We start from the raw sequence: 6,707 nt of genomic DNA, 5'->3' as shown, positions 1-6,707 counted from the left end.
TGTATGCATGATGCATCTATAAGTGAAAATTAGTTGGTGGCACTTGTTTGACTCGTCTTCTTGAGTGGAAGTGTTTGGTTTGAGTTATGGTAAAGTGATTGTAGTGTTCAACAGGTGTATCAAGAATTTTCTTTGAATATATGTTTTAGTAATGACCTTTGCGGGTGACTTCTAACGTCTCGTAATTAGATCTTGTCTTTCAATGGGGTGTAAATGAATACGCATTCCTTAGAAAATTATGGTTAAATTTTTTTCCACTTCCGCCCATCCTTTTTGACTCATAATGCGGGAAGATTAATGAAATATATTGTTAATAAGATTTTGGATTTGACATGATGCAGAAATACATCATGCCTCCTAGAGGAAATGGAGTTCTTGCTAATATCAATGTCCCTTTTGCACCTCATCCGATAATCATTGATCGTGACATCGATGCTATGCTTCAAAAGGCACAACCTGGGAACTTTAGCGAAGAAGGAAAAGATGTAGGCAAGGTTCTTGAGGATTGGATTGAGCGCATGGATGATTACTTTGATTTAGCTCATTCATCCGTAGAGAATAAGGCTATCATTGCTAAGTTCAAACTAGAGAAAACAGCCAAACATTGGTGGAGAGACCTTTGCACAAAGAACAATGTTGATCCTAATGCTACAACTTGGGATTATCTTAAGACCCAGCTTAAAAAATGCTATCAGAACAAAGTATGAGTTTCTTGACTGTACTCAAGGAACCAGAGCTCTGGAATCATACTATCAACATTTCTTAACCCTTGTCAAGTATGCTCTAGTCGGGATGACTCAGGAAGTCAAAGTGGCAGGATTCGTATTAGGCCTCCCTAATCCTTTGAAGACTAGACTTCAAAACTTACGCCTTACAAATTTTGCAGATGTTCTTGATGCGAGTAAACCGATTGAACTTGAAATATCAAATTATAATAAAAGACCTCGACCAGAGGATTGAGTCTAGATCTTCATATTCTATGACTTGAGAAGCCATATTAAGTATAAATATGGCTATAAGAGGTCACCTTTGCTTCAGTTGTTTTGAGCCTGACCATGTCTCTCGGGATTGTCCGTTTAATGACCTAGAAAATTATGAACTTGCAACACAAAATGATGCTACAAGTACGGACACTAATAGGTACCTTAGAGATTCACTCTCCGGACCTAAACAAACCAGAGACCACCTCAAAACCAAGGGAATTTCAGACCTGGGAATCCAATCTTTATAAGAAATGGACAATTAAATAGACCAGCTCGTTCAGGAGGAAATCAACAGCCTCAAGGAGGAACACAAGCGAGTAGAAATCAGAATGCTCGAGGTGGAGGAAATCCATCAAATGTTCGTGTCCATGCAGGTACTACAAATGAAGGAGAAAATGAAGAACTTTCGGTGCCATTTGGACTTGCAAATGCTCCAACCTTATTTAATACTATGGCAACCGAAATCTCTACAAGACAGAATCATAATTGAGAATTAGGATAGTCAATTTAGCATATAGCTATAGAAGGTTTTAGACTTACTTATTTTTTATACATGTCAAGGTGAGGACATCTTGAATTTTTCAAGTGTGGGAGGATGTAAGATCCCCAATTTTTGGGTCTCTTCTAAAAATAAGAAAAATAATGCTTAGTATCTATTTCGTCAAAATTTGATTTAAAATGCTTGATTGACAGTATTGGAAAGTCATAATTATGTCCAGATATTACGGAGTAGCGTAGTCTAGCTATGGTTTCTATTAGTTGGCCAGATACTACTCGGATGGTCAATTTGATGTAAAAGTGGAATGGTATATGGGAGGGTTGACCACCAAAAAGCAAAGGCTTGTTTTTAGGAAAGAAAGAATCTATTTAGAAAAGAGAGGAGTGTTACCATATACATGTGGCAGTGATGTGTGTGAACACACTAGGACCGCCGGGGCATTTTTCCCCTTTTTAGGAGTTTTTTTCCCCCGAGCATTGTATATACGCCCATCACTCTAGGGCTATCTATCTTTCCATTACATACTAAGTAACACACTCTCTATTATGTGCCTTGAGCTTCCTTCATATTCTCCAAGCTGTGTGCGTTTCTCTGCAACCCTAATTCTAACAATTGGTATCAGAGCAGGTTGCGTCCTCCCGGGCTTTGTCGCCAGCTGCTCCAACACACGCCTGCTCACTTTCTCCGATTTCAGTGAGCTTTGGCGAGTGTTCGCAGGTCGACAAATATTTTGGGCAAAGCTCGTAGAGCTTAGTCTGCTCAGATTTTTAATTCGGGCTCATTTCGGCTCCGTTTCCACTACAGGTAGTACTGCACAGGCTATTTTGTCATTTTGTGCAGAGTTTATGTCAGTGTTGTTTTCTGCATATTAGGTGCCTCATAGTCTTCTATGGTTTGTGCTATATAGCACGTGTTGTTCCTGCTCCATTTATCCTATTTTTGGGCAGTTTTCACATCAGGTGCAGCATTTACCATGGCTGACAACAACACTGATGTGTTCAAGATGTTTGCTGCTGAGGAAAGGTTGGATGGGGACAACTACCCTATGTGGGTTTATATGATGCAACATGTTCGTGTGTCAAAGGGCGTCTAGAATATTGTGCAGGGCATTGATGTACGTCCTGGTTCTGAGGATGCAGGCGATGTTAAGGATGTTGCAGGTCTTGCTGCAAGGATTGCTGCTATTAGAGTTGTTTTGCCTACGGCAGAACAATCTCGTTGGGATGTAAAGGATGCACACGCTCATGCATTGATTGCATTGTCTGTGAAGCGCACCATTTTTCCTCACATTCATTCAACAAAATCTACAAAACAGGCTTGGGATATATTGCTTGGTCTTTATGCAAGTCGCAATGAGGCTAAAATTGCTTTGCTGCATAAAGAGCTGTAGTCAAAGATTATGCATGAGGAAGATGATATGGACACTTTCCTTGCTAGTGTCAAGGATATCAATGAGCAACTTATTTCTGTAGGTGAAGTCATTTTAGACAGTTCCCTTGTGCAAACTGTTCTTGATGCCTTACCAGATTCTTACCAGACTTTTGCTAGTACTTGGAGACTTATGACCCAAGGAAATCCAGAAGTTGTCAATTTTGATGCATTATGCACATTGCTCTTGCAAGAGCCACTTTCCAGAAAAAACAGGACTAGACAGCGTGCAATTGAATAGGCTTTTATTGCTTCTCAAAGAAAGGGTGGTAACAGCAATGCAGCCACTTCTTATGGTTCTGCTGTGAGACTAGCAAAACTTCTGTTCCTAATGCTTTTGCTAGCAGCACTTCGTCTGGCAATTCTGGTGATAAGGGCAAAAAGAAGATGCGTTGCCATTATTGTAAAGCTAATGATCACTTGATCAAGCAATGTCCTAAGTTGAAGGCCAAAGAGGCTAAGAAGAAAGAGGGTGGTTCCAGTGCAAATGCTGGTTCCACTACAAATGCAGCCATTGTTGAGTCTTCTGTGAAAAGAGAATGTGATGCTGATGTCAATGCAGAATGGGCTTTTAGCGCAGAGTGCACTTACAATCCTGCTGTCCATGATGCATGCTTGTCAGTTTGCTGCAGATTCACATGTATGGTATTTTGACAGTGGTGCTACAAAGCATATTACCTCACATTGTGAATTGTTCACCTCTCTCTCGTCTGCCCCTCATGGGAATTCTGTCACTTGTGCCAACAATGCCTCTTATCCGGTTCAGGGAGTTGGAAAAATTGTGCTTACTGCCATTTTCATACTTGTTGATGCACTCTATGTACCTGGGATCAAGAAGAATCTCTTGTTTGTATCCGCACTTGCTAGACTTGGACTTGTAGTCAAATTTGTGGATGACAGATGTACAGTTCATGATCTCAGTTTTGGTGATGAAACTGTTGCACCTGGCCTTTTGTGCCGTGGGCTGTATAAGCTCACTTTGTATGAAAAGTGTGGAATTTTTTTTGCAAATGCTGTTGTACATTCAAGGGCTATTTCAGATGCAAAAATTTGGCATGTACGTTTTGGTCATCTGAATTTTGCCAGTTTGTTGCGTTTGCAGGAATTTGATATGGTTGCTTCTTTGCTGCCTCTTGAAGCACTTGTCAAACATGTTTGTGAAGAATGTATTTTGGGAAAGATGCAGTGTTCTAAGTTTCCAAAGGATGGTTCAGTTCGGCCACATGCAGGTTGCAACTTGTGCATAGTGATGTTTGTGGGCCCATGCAAACTCCGTCCTTGGGCAATTACCTTTACTTCGTGACTTTCATTGATGATTACTCCAGGCATGCATGGGTATTTCCGCTTAAAGCGAAGTCCAAAGTTTTAATGTGCTTCAAACAATTTCTGGCTATGGTTGAAAATGTCTCGAAATGTACTATGGGCACCCTTCGTTCCGATCGAGGGGAGGAGTATATGTCTCATGAATTTAATTCATTTCTGGCTAGTCGTGGGATAAAACACCAGTGTACAGTACCTTATACACCTCAGCAAAATGGTATTGCTGAGAGGAAAAACAGGTCACCGATGGAAATGGATGTATGGTCAAAAGTCAAGCTTTACCGCATTCTTTTTGGCTTGAGGCCATCATGTGTGCCACTTATGTACTTAAATGGTGTCCTACAAAAGCTTTGCAGTCTATTACTCCATATGAAGCATGGCATGATAGAAAGCCTTCTATTGAGAACGTGCATGTTTTTGGCTGTTTGACATATGCTTTGGTGCCACAAACACAACGCAAAAAATTGGATGATAAGGCTGTCAAATGTATTTTTGTTGGTTATAGTGCTGAAAGAAAAGGTTACAGGTTATATCATTCGCAAAAAAAGCGTATTCTGGTTTCACGGGATGTATTGTTTGTGGAAGATTCTGTTAAGACCTTGTTGTCATGTACTAGAGATAGTAATGTATGCTCACATGACATTTATGACACTTTGTTGCCCTTTTTGAGTGGTGGAAATACGAATGTAATTTTCAATGAGGAAAATGTACAGCCTATGGGGGTGTCTGAAAATGTTACATATCAGTCTATTACTGATGCAGATATACATGATGTACTTGATGAGGAAAGGGCTGAAAATGAGCAGGCTAGAGGTATGCCAAAATGGCTGGTGCACACTTTGCGTGATTGGATGCACCTTTGTCTAGTCGTACTCGTTCAGGCTCTCGCCATGCATCTTATGCATCAGATTGTTATGCTTTGGCTGTGTCTAGCTTACATGATGTTGAGGAGCCTCTGTCTTTTGATGAAGCACATAATTCAAAAAATTAGATGGTTGCCATGCAATCAGAATATGATGCACTTATAGAAAATGACACATGGACTTTATGTGATTTGCCTCCTGGAAAAAAGGCCATTGGTACGAAGTGGGTTTACAAGTTGAAACGCAAGCCGGATGGTGAGATCGATCGCCATAAGGCTCAACTTGTTGCAAAGGGTTATGCACAATAGAAAGGCATAGATTATGAAGAGACTTTTGCTCCCACTTGTCGTATGACTACTGTGCGTTTTCTATGTGCATTGGCAGCTCATTTTGGTTGGGATGTACATCAATCAGACATTGTTACCGCTTTCTTGAATGGTGACATATTTGAGGAATTTTATGTAAGGCAGCCTCGCGGTTTTTTCATAAAAGGACAAGAGGACAAAGTGTGCTTGGTATGAGAAAGCAATCTCCTCATGCTTGGTATGAGAAAGCTGACACTCATTTGGCTAAACAAGGCTTTCATAACATTCCAACAGAAAGCACATTGTATGTAAAGCGTGAGGGTGATACTTCTCATTGTGGTTCTTTATGTGGATGATTTGCTGATCACTGGACCAAATGAGAGACATATTACTGAATTAAAGGCTGATTTGAATGCTACTTTCAAGATGAAAGATTTGGGGCTATCGCATCATTACTTGGGTATACAGTTTAAGTAGTGTGATGGTGGTATTACCTTGTATCAGAAAAGTTACATAGAGACATTGCTATGTCAGTTTGGACTTGAGGATTGCAAACCTATTGCCACTCCCATGGAAATAGGTTTGAAGTTGAGTCTACATGATGCTGGCGATCCTACTGATGTCACTCTTTACCAAAGTGCTGTTGGCTGCCTCATTTATGTATGCAGCACGAGGCCAGATATTCAGTTTGCAGTCTCACATGTCAGTAGACTTATGCATAGCCTAGGGTCTAAGTATTGGCAGGTTGTGAAGAGGATTTTCCGCTACCTTAGTGGCACTTTACATCTTGGCTTGTTTTATCCCAAGGGGATCATTTCCGCCAGACTTACATGCTTTTTTGGACTTAGATTGGGCTGGTTGTTTTGACATGCGAGTGTCCACAAATGGTTTTTGTTTCATGCTTGGCAGTTCATGTATATCATGGTTGAGAAAGAAGCAACCTACTGTGACCACGTCAATTTGTGAGGCTGAGTACAGGGCAGTCTTCACAGCTACGGTTGAGTGTCTACGGCTTAGATGCCTTATGGCTGATTTGGGTGTTGGACATGACACTGCCAACACTATCTACACTGACAGAGGCAGAGCGCATTGGCACTTGCGAGGAACCCAGTGTTTCATGCTCGCACAAAGCACATTGAGGTGCATTACCACTATGTCACGGAGAGGCTCTCAACAGGAGAGATAAGCTTGGCTTATGTGCCAACACAGGACAACCTTGCAGATCTTTTCACAAAGGCATTGTCTCGTGAGAAGCTTGAAGCTTTCCGCAAAGGTTTGGGATTACTCCCCTTTGTGGACTGATCATGTC

Source organism: Adiantum capillus-veneris, chromosome 11 (assembly GCF_014529385.1).
Source record: "Adiantum capillus-veneris isolate H3 chromosome 11, ASM1452938v2, whole genome shotgun sequence".
NCBI lineage: Eukaryota > Viridiplantae > Streptophyta > Polypodiopsida > Polypodiales > Pteridaceae > Adiantum > Adiantum capillus-veneris.
The sequence above is the reverse complement of the archived record's forward strand: the minus strand, read 5'-3'. Positions refer to the sequence as shown.